Source organism: Globicephala melas, chromosome 20 (assembly GCF_963455315.2).
Source record: "Globicephala melas chromosome 20, mGloMel1.2, whole genome shotgun sequence".
In the NCBI taxonomy this organism is placed as follows: domain Eukaryota; kingdom Metazoa; phylum Chordata; class Mammalia; order Artiodactyla; family Delphinidae; genus Globicephala; species Globicephala melas.
This window is the reverse complement of record NC_083333.1, coordinates 23,140,059-23,154,097: the sequence shown is the minus strand read 5'-3', so window position 1 is coordinate 23,154,097 and position 14,039 is coordinate 23,140,059. Positions and strand designations below refer to the sequence as shown.

The 14,039-nt window shown below is 40.8% G+C and overlaps 1 long non-coding RNA gene across 1 annotated transcript; it reads right to left on the bottom strand.

Moving 5' to 3' along the window:
* Window positions 1-11,728: 11,728 nt before the first annotated feature.
* LOC132594218 (uncharacterized) lies at window positions 11,729-12,926 on the bottom strand. The gene is made up of 3 exons (XR_009560427.1): window positions 12,837-12,926; window positions 12,169-12,297; window positions 11,729-12,088 (listed from the first exon to the last, which is right to left on the bottom strand). It is a non-coding gene; the product is annotated as an uncharacterized lncRNA (long non-coding RNA).
* Window positions 12,927-14,039: the final 1,113 nt, after the last annotated feature.

The following is a 14,039-nucleotide window of genomic DNA, read 5'->3' as shown; positions in this document are numbered from 1 at the left end:
AAAGAAATTTAAAAAAGCCAGGCAAAATGAAATAGATTTTAATGGTTGAATCATAGCACTCGACTGGGGACGTTTTCATAAGATTCTGTTAATTGGTGGGGCTGGGGGAAAAAATTATGAGCAACAGTAGAGAACTTTGGGGGGAATCTGTTTTGAAGACTATACTTTTACACACATAAGAGTGGTTTCAGGATCCAGATCACTGACTGTCAGCATCTCTGTGCTCTCTTTAGTTTCTAGTATAAGGACGTGCACATCAGCACAAAGAGGTTTGCTGTATGTTCCCATGAGGTCTATCTGGGGCCACCTTGGCCACAAAGAGGCTGTGTTCTGTTGAAAAAGAGCCAATAACATTTCTTTTTTCTATTAAAAAAATTTTTTTATTTAAAAAAAATTTTTTTTAAATTTTATACTGAAGTATAGTTGATTTACAATGTTGTGTCAGTTTCAAGTGTACAGCAAAGTGATTCAGTTATACGTAGACATATATTTATTCTTTTTCAAATCCTTTTCCCATTTAGGTTGCCAATAACATTTGGATGGGAGCTAGCAGAGTTCACGCCATCCTTAGCTCCTAAAGCAATTCACTTCTAATATTTTAGTGGCTGTGTTGATAAAGGGTACACTTACAGGGATCACCCAACGTAACCTTTAAAAAAACTTATTAATAATGTTTAAAATCTCAAAATGCAGAAATCCTAGTCCAATGAACTCACATCCTATCCTGTTCACCCACCTGCTAACATCCTGCCATGTTGGCTTCCTCTCCCCATCTCCCCTCAACTCCCCTCTTAAACTATATGACACTGGACTGCTAAAGCCTTCAGCTGGCATCTATGAAAATTAAGGGCATATTCTCCTTCATGACCGCTAGTACACTTTATAAAGTTAGCAGTAATTGCATAGCATCATCGAATTCCGTGTCCAAATTCAGTTTCCTAAAATTGCCCCCAAACGTCTCTTAAAGTTGGTTTGTTCAAGCGAGGCACCAACCAGACCCAAGCTGTTCTCTTGTTGAATACCCACGTTCTGTATTTACCTGATGGCTTCTGCATTCTGTGATTTAACTCATTCCTTTCCCATCTACGTTTCTTTTTTATTTATTTTTTATTAAAGCAATTTTTTAAATTGAAGTATAGTTGATTTACAACCACCTACATTTCTTGCAAACAGAATTTAGATCAAAAAATTGGATTTTGGCTTCAGGTTAAACCCTTTGGACAAGAATATCTCCTATGGGATGCTATGTAATTATATTACATCAATATGAGGGCATACAATCAGCAGTGGTTCTACTATTAGGGGAGCTGTATTTCTAGATTAAGATCAATAGACATTTTTGATATTATCTCAAAGTTGTATGTTTTTTGAAATGGTGTTTTCTTTAAAGGATAGACAGTAACTGGGAAAGGAAGAAAGTTGGAGGGTGAAATGACGCCACGCTCAGCGACAATACTTTCTGTCTTAAAATGTGTTTGACTGTTTCTCTCTGCTCTGGACCACATGATAACCTGGCTCATTTTTCTTCTTTCGTGTGCTGGAGGAGTGGACCACAGCGCTGCTTCTGGGGCTCTCTTTGTGCTTCTTTTCGGTGCTCTTCAAAGCTACTCATTTTCATGCACAGCCTCTTCAAGTCCTGGGATGCGTGGATAAGTTTAATGCCTTTGATCTGGTGGTGGTGGCCTACACGGAGGCTAATGGATAAGATGGCTTTGGCTTCGTTTATGAAAGGCGTGTTGTTCAGTGACCCGCGTTTCACTATCATGCAACGTATTCATGTTTAAACTGAAGTTTGTTTTGCAAATTGAGTTTATTTACCCAGCCTGTGGGTTAGTGGTTTTCAACTGGCGCAGGATCCTCATTTCATACGTGGTGGAGGGGTTGCTGTGGACCTACAGGTAAGGGCGCCTCTCGAAGGGAAATAGATTTAACGGGGGGCTTTTTAAAGAGCATCCACACCTTCCACCCTCTCGTCCTGGAAATCTGTGGTGTTGTGAGTCATTATTATTGTGCGTATGCTGCATGCCCCGAAAAGTACGGTTGGAGCAGGAAAACAAGGTTGGACCCTATGCTGGATGACTGCACACTTTACCCCTGGCCACTTTGCCCCGTTCTTTTTTTCTTCATTGCAGCTTCTGGAACCCTGACTTCAGCACGCCTCGCTTACCCACGCTGGGCACGGGCTCTCCTGCCCAATGTGGATTCTGCCCAGACCTGGCGCTCCGTGCATTCTCCGTGTGGTCCCTGACCTCATCTCTTTGTAACTCCGGAAGCATTTACACGAGCCTCGGGGACTAGTCTCTGCTGCACGCAGCAAGCCGGCTGCTGCTTCCAGCCCCCAGTCTCAGGGCTCATCGGACTCTCTCCTTTTCTTATAGAAACACCCAATGCCAGCTACCAGGCCAGCCCGGTCACAGCGCCTCTTTCACCGTCTCGGTCTGTATCCTTCTAACTCTTGCTGTTCTGACCTTGACAGGATTTGTATAACCTCTAGAGAAAAATCAGTGAAATTTGCATTGGCCTCATAAAAGTTCCACGGCCTTTTACTCTATGTTGGGAAGGCTGAGTAGTTTTGAAAGATGCAGCCGCCCTATGAAAATGAGTATCTGTTTCTTCTTCACGTAGACATCAGCCTGCATGGGATTTAAACACTGTGCTAAAAGGGATAAAAGTGTTAGGACGTAAAACATGCAAATATAAAAAAGTACTAAAAGGAGGCCATAAATTGGACTTCGTAAAGTATTAGCGGACTTATTAACCACCTGTTGGGCGGATTGCTTCTGCAGATTGTAAACTCATTCATTATAAATGTTGTGTGAGCTTAATTCTTAAGTTAGTGTCCTTGACTCCAAAAACTCTCTGTGGGTTCTAACTTTACTTCTGATTTTTGTACTCTGGTTCTTTGCATGCAATTTATTTCTACTGGCATACTATTTTCACATGAGAGAAATCAGTTTCTAATCTTGGCAGGGAAAAAACCCACCAAATTCTCAAGTATTTTTATTGGTTATTTAAAATACTTTTTCTAATTTTAAAATTATTTTAATTACCAAAGTAATAGCCAGCCTAAAAAGGTTAAGCAATATAAACTTGTATGAAGCAAACAATGAGAGCTTTTGCCCTCATCCTAGCCACCATTTCCTTCCCTATAAATTTGTGTGTATCTTTTCTGGATAGTAGACACACAAGCATACACATGGTCACATATATAGACGTATATTACTCTATGCACATAGGCACACAAACTCAGTTTTTATTTACTTAAATGGGGATTACGATTACACTAAAAAATATGCTGCCAGTTGTTTTTTTAAAAACAATACAGTTGACCCTTGAACAACAGGGGGTTTAGGGGAGCCCACCCTCCAGGAAGTCGAAAATCCAAGCAATTTATAGTCGGCCCCCTGTATCTGTGTTTCCTCAGCATCTGAGGTTCCTCCACCCACCTTTCTGCCTCCTCAGATTCAACCGGTTCCTGGGTAGTGTAGTAATGCAGTTACTTTTGGAAAAAATGCATATGTAAGGAGACCCGTGCAGTTGAAACCTCCACTGTTGAGGGTCAATGGTGTATCACTCACATCTTCTCACGTATTCACACTGAACTTAAAACAATAGGAAAGACTTTCAGCCCTTAACTTAGAGGCACCTCTTTGGGGTAGTATATAACACCAATAATTTTATGGGAACCCTAAACAGTTGCAACTTGGTTTTGTGTCCTCTAGTAATAAGTTTATATGATTAATTATATTTTTTTACACATGGCAGGAAGAACAATCGTTGGGACTCCTGATGAAGAAACCATGGACATAGTACTTGCAAAAAACTACTCGGAAATGGTGGGAATTGTGTTTAATGATACTCACTCATATTGGCTGAAGTTTAGCTGGGGACATAGAATCCCAGTTATGAGAGAACACTTTGAATACTCAGGTAACTACATGAGAATTGATTCCAATCTTTTTTGCTACTTCATCAAATCCCCCATTGGGAATGACTGATAGAAAAATTAATAAAATCAAGAAAGGAAGTAATACACTTTTTGCTCCTGAACTTAATGGTAAGTTTTTGTTACAGAATGAGTCTCACTACCGTGGCACGCACTTAATAATATTCTTCTTTCTTCCAGCTCTGCAGGGTGCCTTAGAAATGCTCTAGATTGTGTAACCGTGGATTCGGAGCAGACATTTGGATGTTTCACTTCAGAGCCAAAGTTAGTGTTTTAATTCCATTAATTGATTCCAGTGCATAATGATGGGAATGTTTTTCTTCCTCTTTAAAGAACATTGCTGGGCTATGCGTGATGAAATTTTTTGTTCCTTGACAACATACTGGCAAAGAGGGTTTGTGACTTTTCAAACCACAATTAATGCTGCAATTATAGAAGTAACTGCCTATTTTAAATCTTCTGTATCCTTTCCCTCACTTGTAGTCTCTCCCTCCTCTTCCACCCTCTACCCCTACACTCTTAGGAGATGATGCTTTGCCTCTCATTCTCAGAGGAAATAGAACCTGTAGGATGGGAACACTCCCCAACTTCCCAACACAAACCCTGACAAACTATGGCCGTACTCCTCTCTACACCCACCCTTTTCCTCAGTTCAAAGGCTGGAAACATTATCCCTTTAACACTATCAGGAAAGTTGCACAACGGATTTTCCCTTCTGTGTCATCTTTCTTCAACTTCCCCCTTTCAACTAGATACTTCTCTTCAGTATTTAAAATGATCAGTTTCTTCCCTTATTACCAAAACCTTCTCTCATCCATGTTTCCTCCTCAAGCAAATACTCTCCTTTCCTGTAACATCTCCACTTCTTGGAAGGATTGTCTTCACTTAAGGCTCGACTCAACTCATTATAATTTCTATTCCCACCACACCACCAAAATGAATTTTTCTGAGGTCAGTAACAGCTCTCATGTCAATCAACAATTTTCCTTCCTTGTCTTACTTGATCTTTTAACTAAATAGCAGCATTCGCCTGGCTCTCTTTCACTTTTCCAGCCGTTCCTTCTCAGCCTTCTTGCAATCTTATCCATCATTACACTCCCACCTTTCAGTCTGTAGTTCCACAAGGTTCTATCCAACGCACACTTCTCCACCCTATGAACTTCCTCTACACAGTGTCATCCATTTACATAAATTTAACTACAGTTTACATGCTGGTAACTCCAAGAACCCTGCTTCAACTTGTCGACCAGCAGACTTTTCCTGTAAAGGACCAGATAGCAAATATTCTAGGCTCTGGGGGCCAGACGGTCTCTGTTGCAAATACTCAGCTCTGCTGTTGTAATGTGAAAGCAGTCATAAAGCAATGTGCGTGACTGGTTCCAATAAAACTTTATTTGCAAACACGGGTGGCGGACGAGGTTTGTTCTACTGTAGTCCCAAGTAGCTGACTGTTTACTTTGATGCCCCATAAGCAATTCAAACCACTATGTTCCAAACTGAATGTGGGTGTTTTTCTCTAAATGTGACTGAGTCTTTAAAATTTTTTTCTCTATCTCAGTGAATGCCAAAGCCATGCACTTAACTGGGGAATTATCAGAGATCACTTCCTCTGCTTCACCCATCACATCCCGTCTCTCATCCAGCCCTGTTAATTCTAAGCTCAAATCTCCGTACTTCTCTTCAGCTCTGCCACCAGCACTTGTCCAAGACATTAGCATCTCTTGCCTGAACTGTGAGAGTGGTTTATTCCTCCAGCCTCATCTATCTATCTATCTAACACATCATATTTTAAAAAATTTTTTAAACATTTAAAATTAATTTTTTATTGGAGTATAGTTACTTTACAATGTTGTGTTACTTTCTGCTATACAGCAAAGTGAATCAGTTATATGTATACATATATTCCCTCTTTTGTGGATTTCCTTCCCATTTAGGGAAGCACTGAGCACTGAGTAGAGTTCCCTGTGCTATACAGTAGGTTCTCGTTAGTTATCTATTTTATATATAGTAGTGGATATATGTCAGTCCCAAGCTCCCAATTTGTCCCACCTCTCCTTCCCCCCTTGGTAACGATAAGTTTGTTCTCTACATCTGTGACTCTATTTCTGCTTTGCAAATAAGTTCATCTGTACCATTTTTCTAGATTCCACATGTAAGCAATATTATATGATATTTGTTTTTCTTTCTGACTTACTTCACTGTGTATGACTATCTCTAGGTCCATCCACATCTCTGCAAATGTCACCATCTCATTCCTTTTTATGAATCTCACCATATTTTTAAAAAGCTGATAGAAATATGTAAATGCTTCTATATGAAAATGGAAAGAAACAAAATGTGGTTTTCTTGTGTATTTCTTCTACAGTTAACATAATGCATTTGTTTGTTAACAACCCAATTTAGGTCACAACAAATCGTTCTGTGATGGAAGAGTTGACATCAGTTATTGGAATAAACATGAGGACACCCCCTTTCATTTCTAAGGAAGAAACTACAAATGAATGGTTTATTTGTGTAGTTTATTTCTCCCCTTTTGTATACATCATTAAACATTACAAAGGAATGAAAAAAATTTAAGATGACAGTGACGGGTCTCCCAGAGTCGGCCTTCTGGTAAGTTACCTGTGTATTACACATTAATACACGGGGAAACTCATTAGGTTATAAAGAAATGAGATGCATTCACGAGTTGTTTTTGCATGTGTTCAATTTAATGACCTCACTTGTTTACGATTTTATTTTTTTTTAATTAATTAATTTATTTGTTTATTTTGGCTGCACTGCGTGGCACGTGGGATCTTAGATCCCTGACCAGGGGTCGAACCTGTGCCCCCTGCAGTGGAGGCGTGGAGTCGAAACCACCGGACTGCCGGGGAAGACCCCTGTATTAGATTTCAATAGCAGTAGAAAATAAGTAAGGATTGTGCTTATGCTTCCCTGAGGTGAAGAAAAAAAAAATGTGATGCATGTATCAGTTAGCAGCATAAAGTTTTCCTGATACAGAACTGTCCAAGGTAGCAGGGTCTGCACTGGCTAGAGATTTTTAATATTCAATTAATATTGCATTAGTTACTGGGGAGGCTGTTTGCCATAAATATGCACTTTACCCCTCTTTCTCTTCAAAGACAAGAAATAGAGATTTTAAAACTAAGCAATATTGGGGCTGCCCTGGCGGCGCAGGGGTTGGGAGTCCGCCTGCCGATGCAGGGGACGCGGGTTCGTGGCCCGGTCCGGGAGGATCCCACATGCTGCGGAGCGGCTGGGCCCGTGAGCCATGGCCGCTGAGCCTGCGCGTCCGGGGCCTGTGCTCCGCAACGGGAGAGGCCACAACAGTGAGAGGCCCGCGTACCGCAAAAAAAAAATTCCCAGAATGTACATAAACTTCAAGATAAGTTATCCCATCACCTAAAAGTATTCCTTCCAATGGAACAATAATTATTGCCACCATTTTCTAAATTATTTTTATTGAAGTATAGTTGGTTTACAATGTTGTGCTAATTTCTGCTGTACAGCAAAGTGACTCAGTTAGACACATATGTACATTATTTTTAAAGATTCTTTCCCATTATGGTTTATCCCAGGAGATTGGACGTAGTTCCCTGTGTTATATAGTAGGACCTTGTTCTCCATTCTAAATGTAATAGTTTGCATCTACCGACCCCAAACTCCCAGTCCATCCCTCTCCCTCCCACCTCCCCCTTGGCAACTACAGTCTGTTCTCTATGTCTGTGGGTCTGTTTCTGTTTCATAGATAAGTTCATTTGTGTCATATTTTAAAGCATATTTTATTTTACTTATTATTTTTAAATTTTATTTATTTATTTTTATTTTTAGCCGTGTCAGGTCTTAGTTGTGACACACGGGCTCTTCATTGCGGCGCACGGGCTTCTCTCTAGTTGTGGCGTGCAGGCTCAGTAGGTGCGGCGTGCGGGCTTAGTTACTCCGTGGCATATGGGATCTTAGTTCCCAGACCAGGGATCGAACCTGTGTCCCCTGCATTGGAAGGCGGATTCTCTACCACTGGACCACCAGGGAAGTCCCTGTGTCATATTTTAGGTTCCACATATAAGTGATATCAAATGGTATTTGTCTTTCTCTGAGTTACTTCACTTAGTATGATAATCTCTAGGTCCATTCATGTTGCTGCAGATGGCATTATTTCATTCTTGTTACGGCTGAGTAATATACCATTGTATGTACGTACCACACTCCCTTTATCCAGTCCTCTGTCAGTGGACATTTAGGTTGCTTCCATGTCTTGACTGCCATCATTTTTAAATTATTTCAGGCAATCAATTAAATAAGCATCATAAGTAGAGGATACCTTAGGTGGTGATAAGTATAAAGAGAAAACAGGAGGCAGAGAAAGGGGGATTGAGAATGAAGAGCAAAGAGAGAGAGAATCGCCCTTTTAAATAGAGTGGTTAGAGCACCAAGTGAGATCTGGGCCAAGACTTGAAGATGGTGAGGAAATTAACCGCAAGCAGGACTCTTCCAGGCAGGAGAAGCAAGAGTGGGGGAAGGATGTTGTCATGGGACCATGCCGGGCATATGCAAGGAACAAAAGACACAGCTGGGGGGCTGCAATGGACGGAGCAATGGAGAGAAGCAGGAGCCACGGTCAGGGACGGTGCAGGAGGAGGGGTGGCTATAAGGGCTTAGACTTGGGCTTGGAGAGGGGAGGGGTGGAGAGTCACAGGAGAGTTTGAGCCCTAACTCAAGCTAGCACATGTTTTGAAAGGGACCCTCTCACTGTGGTGTGAGCAGTAAACTGTAAGTCTCAAGGGTGGAAAACTGGACTCCTTTGATATCCAAGCAAAAATAGTTCGAAACAGACAGTAACCAGAGACTCGGAAATTGCCTGATATCGATGGGAGAGAAGAAAAGTATTCCTCACCCTATTCCCCGGCAAATTCTATCTTTATAGTCAACCTGTGGCAACATATGGACCTGTACTGACCTCATCATCCTACTCTGACCTCCCCACCTTGAGCCAGATGAGTGCCCTTGAGAACTTCTTGCCTGTATGCCAGGGTCCAGGCAACTTATAAAATCTGTAAAGTGTTCCTACATCCAGACGACCTCTCCAAGCTCTGCCTTCCACTCTTGACTTTGGACTCTGTCTTTTATTTCTCAGCTGCATTTCCCTTCTCATCCTTGTCCTTTGGGATCAATGACCAAGTTGGACTACCTGCCCCGCTTTCTATTTTGGTTTCTTCATAAGATACCCTGTTCCCTTCCCTTTCAACACACATACTGTGAGCCATCACAAACAACGCTTTGCTCCCTGGCAACAAACAAAGGTAGGTATTTGGGTGAAAGGGACGTGGATTTATTTGGAGAAGGAATAATAATGAAACTAAGATTCTCTTTCCCAATGTGCTGGTAGTAGACCAAGCAAAGCCAGAGGGATTCCTGGAGCAGAGAAGGGTATCTGAAGACTATAAACGGAGAGGGTGGGTTCCCAAAATTTGGGAACAACATATTACTTTTTAAAATTTTCTCCTGGGTCCCGGAAAAATGGTCGGTGAGGCGGAGTGCCCTAAGAGATGAAACTCCATCATCAGAAATCAAGTCAACGGAGAGCACCGTTAAGGCTAGGAATGTGGAAATGTGGAAGAGAGAAAACCTCTTCCAATGTTCTATAGCAGCAACCCCAGTAAATGTTAAATTCTGTGTTCCTGTGTTTGGGACTTATCGTATTTCCCAGATATGGATGCAAAATATGAACACCCTCTGAGTCAGAGCAAAGAAATTTCTATGTGTTAACAGCTTCTAAACATGGCAGGATTTTTTTTTTTTTAACATCTTTATTGGGGTATAATTGCTTTACAATGGTGTGTTAGTTTCTGCTTTATAACAAAGTGAATCAGTTATACATATACATATGTTCCCATATGTCTTCCCTCTTGCGTCTCCCTCCCTCCCACCCTCCCTATCCCACCCCTCCAGGCTGTCACAAAGCACCGAGCCAATATCCCTGTGCCATGCGGCTGCTTCCCACTAGCTATCTACCTTACTACGTTTGTTAGTGTATATATGTCCATATGCCCCGTCACAGCTCACCCTTCCCCCTCCCCATAACCTCAAGTCCGTTCTCTAGGAGGTCTGCGTCTTTATTCCTGCCTTACCCCTAGGTTCTTCATGACATTTTTTTTTCTTAAATTCCATATATATGTGTTAGCATACGGTATTTGTCTTTTTCTTTCTGACTTACTTCACTGTGTATGACAGACTCTAGGTCTATCCACCTCATTACAAATAGCTCAATTTCGTTTCTTTTTATGGCTGAGTAATATTCCATTGTATATATGTGCCACATCTTCTTTATCCATTCATCCGATGATGGGCACTTAGGTTGTTTCCATCTTCGGGCTATTGTAAATAGAGCTGCGATGAACATTTTGGTACATGACTCTTTTTGAATTTCGGTTTTCTCAGGGTATATGCCCAGTAGTGGGATTGCTGGGTCATATGGTAGTTCTATTTGTAGTTTTTTAAGGAACCTCCGTACTGTTCTCCAGTTCTTATACTGGCCAGTCTTGGTTCCTGATTCAAAGAAGTAATTAACCTTAATGCTAGGTATTGATGCTAGAAAGTCAATTACCCCTACATGTACCATTAGTACAAGAAGTCTCAGGGCTGACAGCTTTATTTCACTTCCCGCCTCTGTAGCTAGCAGCTATTCCTCCCTAGTAAAGAGAGAATGAAAAGAAAGGTGCCTCTGACTCCATCGTGTTATTTACACCAACAAAAAAAGTTTCCTTTGAAACTTTCTTTAGAACACTGTGAAATGTCTGCAACTTTCCCAGAAAGCACATGAGATTCTGTTACCAATTTTTTCAAAACCGAAAACAATTTAACAAGAAAAATCCCTCAAAGCATCATTAAGATGTCATTTCAGGTCATTAATAAAGTGCTGTTCTTTTCCCAGCTTGCATTACGTTTTGGAACTGATGGAGCACCTGTCTGTATTTTTTCCTTTTATTTGCCAAGCTAAGTTTTCAAAGGATGCCACCTTCTGGTTTGAGTTGTTAAATATCCGTGGACTTCCACTTTGGGATGCTTCTAGAAGTTTCCTATGCATGGTCCCTGCACTAATAGAGAAATGTTTGCTTTCTACTTCCCGTCACCTGGGTGGCATCAAATGTCTCAAATCTTCTGAGAACCTGACCCAAGCTTCTTGACGAGCGCGTGCGGGAAACGCGTTCCTGCAGGATGAGCATTGCAGAAGTGTAATGCTTGCAGATTTGAAGGCGCTTTTAAGCGTCAACATTATGTCCTACAAATACAGTTAGTCTCCACACCAGGGACACTGTGCTGCCCTGTAGTGCTGTTTCCTCTCAAAGGAACGAAGAGTCCACACACTGTGTATTTTCCAGCTCTCGTACATATTCAAAATGGCATCAACCCTGGAATCTGAAGCTTATTCCAACACAATATACTGTAATTTCTCTTATTTATTTGAGTCACTAAATCATTTATCATGTCAAATTTTCTTTTGCAGCTTTTTTTAATTGAAGTACAGTTGATTCACAATGTTGTGTTCATTTCTGCTGTACAGCAAAGTGATTCAGTTATACATGTATTTATACATTCTTTTTAAAATATTTTCTTCCATTACGGTTTATCACAGGATACTGAATATAGTTCTCTGTGCTCTACAGTAGGACCTTGGTGTTTATCCATTCCACGTATAATAGCTCACATCTGCTAACCCAGCCTTCCACTCCATCCCTCCCCCAACCCCTCCTCCGTATCACGTCAAGTTTTAAAGTCCTGTCTTACTCTTCTGAGGGCAATGTACACTTAAATCCAAACGAAAGTGTGCCAGACCCACCCTGACAAAATAGTTTTATGTCAGAGTGACCCTCCTGATGACATAACCGTTACAAAACTTGAGGGAAATTATTCAAAAGCAATGGAGAACAACCCAAGCGTGCAAAACCTGGATAGAATATAATCCTTAAAAAAAGGGACACACGCTAGGCAAGCTCCATTATGTACCCAGCTTTTCTCCTAAGGGGAATTTCCAGTACTTACCAATTCCGGGAATAGAGCCTAAGTGGAAGGTAGCAGTCATACTGAATTCAGGAGACAGAGCCCAGAGTTCATGGCTTTCATAGCGGCTGGAAATTAATCCTAGAAAGGAGGGAACCACAAAATGTGAGCCCCAAGTTCTACACACAAATTTCCCTGGAATATTAATAGTTGGTGTATACCTGAACAGCTTCAGTGTAGGCTGGAACTCCAAGAAATCTAGTGGAAGGGAGCAGAAGGGGGTGAAATTGCTCACAGAGATTTCAGAAGCTGCCTTGTACTTGCAAAGTCTGCCAAGTTAGAGGGCTTTTCTGTTGAAAAACAGAAAGGCAAAACTTAAGTAGACAAGCCCTTACACAGCTCATGGTCAAGGGGGCACTGCTGGGTCTCTGCTGCCAAAAAAAACTTAACCCATCTGGAAGGAAAACCAGAGCCCCTATAACTTATCATTCAGCCAATGATAAAAAGGGAGTCAGTTGACTATCAGCTAAGAAAGACAGCCAACAAGAGAACTGGAACCTCAAGAGTTTCAGATACTGAAGTTGGCAGGTGAGGACCTTAATGTCCACCCTGAACCGAAAAAGAAAAGAAAGAATAGACAAGCAAGAGGAATGGATAAAGAAGATGTGGTGTATATGTAATGGAATATTACTCAGCCATAAAAAAGAATGCAATAATGCCATTTGAAGCAACATGGCTGGACCTAGAGATTGTCGTACTGAGTGAAGTAAGTCAGAGAAAGACAAATATCATATGATATCACTTATATGCAGAAACCAAAAAAAAAATTGTACAAATGAACTTATTTACAAAACAGAAATAGAGTCACAGATGTAGAAAACAAACTTACGGGGATTTCCCTCGTGGTGCAGTGGTTAAGGCTCCGCACTCCCAATGCAGGTGGCCTGGACTCGATCCCTGGTCAGGGAACTAGATCCCGCATGCTGCAACTAAATAAATAAATAAATATTAAAAGGAAAACAATCTTATGGTTACCGGGGGGAAGGGGGGAGGGGTAAATTGGGAGATTGGGATTGACATATACACACTACTATATATAAAATAGATAACTAATAACGACCTACCGTATAGCACAGAGAATTCTACTCAGTACTCTGTAATGACCTATATGGGAAAAGAATCTAAAAAAGAGGGGCTATATGTATATGTATAACTGATTCACTGTGCTGTACAGCAGAAACTAACACAACATTGTAAATCAACTCTACTCCAATAAAAATTTAAAAAAAGAACAGATAAACAAATAGCAATTTATATAGAGAACTAGAATTTTTTGATCAAATGAATATTTTATAAATAAAAATATAATATCTGAAATTAGTAACTCATTGCATAGGCTTGTGAAAGGAAAATCAAAACAGAGTCTGTATTGCAAAAAGAGCTCTCTGAACGGAGCCCAGAGGCTCTGGAGGTAGTGAGACTCATGCATGTCTCAGCCCAGATGGAATCTGAATTATGACCATTTATTGTCTTAACGTAGGACCCAGAACATCTGCATAATGTTCCAGAAACTCAAGATACTTATTGGACCCTTACCCTAAATAACTCATGGTCGCCTGTCCCTTAAGGATAAATATTTCCTTTCTTGTGTCAGAGTCGATCACACTTCTCACCAGACAGTTTTAAATGCATTGTGACTTTTACCTTTATAAGCCACTTTGTCTTTCCTGAAATCCTCTTTCAGTTTTACCTGAGTCTGTGTCTCTCGAATTGCAATTCCTAAGACCCTAAATAAAGTTCTTTGTTCTTTGCAACCTTGATACTGATTATTATTCAGCAGGCTTAACAACAGATGAGACATAGCAGAAAACAGGATTAGTCAACTCACAGACGAGTCATCAGAAAATATCCAAACTAAAGCACAAAGAGAAAAACAGAAAGGAAAGCTGGGACAGAGCACAAGAAATACGTGTGATGTAGTCAAAAGGTTTAACATACATGCAGTTGGAATTCCCAGAAGGCAAGGACAGACTGAATGGGGCAGAAGCTGTATCAGAAAAAAGACAAGCAGAGAACTTTCCCAAACTGATGA